This window comes from Lottia gigantea (genome assembly GCF_000327385.1).
Source record: "Lottia gigantea unplaced genomic scaffold LOTGIsca_23, whole genome shotgun sequence".
NCBI lineage: Eukaryota > Metazoa > Mollusca > Gastropoda > Lottiidae > Lottia > Lottia gigantea.
In genome coordinates this window covers 1832255-1833314 of record NW_008708645.1, presented here as the reverse complement: position 1 = coordinate 1833314, position 1060 = coordinate 1832255, and positions in this window count along the sequence as shown.

Genomic DNA, 1060 nt, shown 5'->3' with positions numbered 1-1060 from the left:
AAAATAAGCGGGATTAGTGAATTGTAAATTGATTAGAACTAACTTTGAATTTTGATTATACCCTAGTACTACTTTAAATGGATGGATTATCTCGGAGTATAATTTACATGAAAGAAAAACATAAATAATGGCAATTAAATTTACTTGGTTAGATTAAAAGATTAATGCAAATTTTGTTGAAGAAAGTTTGTTATATGCACGAGAAACAAATGTCAAAATCCTAACATATACAATATATACAAAAAAAATAAAATATATATAAGATGAAATAAAATATACCAAAGTCAAAATAAATTGTCTGATCTGGCCTGGCACGGACAGTATTAGATTTCGGGGAAGGGAGGGTTTGATTCTCCCAAATGTACAGGCCTAGGGTGGAGCAGACACTTTATTTAGAAATTAGGGTTAAAGGTCTTGATATTGGGTTTTCTTCTGTTCTTATTCTGATCTGAAATTAGAAAAAATAACTCGCCCGATGGGCGAGAAGTATAGTATCTGTCATGTACTGATTGTTTTTAGTTTACTATGAACAATATTATCATTTAAGTTCTTATTTTTTGAATATGCAACTATCATTTTCTGCTTATAGACATGGGGGAATTTCTCTTGAAGGCTAAGACAAATCTCTAAAAGCTGTAGAATTGCATCGTCGGGTCTGTTTGGATCTGGGATTTTTCATGTTGATAGTAACATGTGAAATTAATATTTTGCAAATAATTAGATTTCGGGGAAGGGAGGGTTTGATTCTCCCAAATGTACAGGCCTAGGGTGGAGCAGACACTTTATTTAGAAATCAGGATTAAGGGTCTTGATATTGGGTTTTCTTCTGTTCTTATTCTGATCTGAAATTAGAAAAAATAACTCGCCCAATGGGCGAGAAGTATAGTATCTGTTATGTACTGATTGTTTTTAGTTTACTATGAACAATATTATCATTTAAGTTCTTATTTTTTGAATATGCAACTATCATTTTCTGCTTATAGACATGGGGGAATTTCTCTTGAAGGCTCTTATAGTGGGCATGAACTATCTTGCTTGCTCGATTGCTGGTTGTATAAAC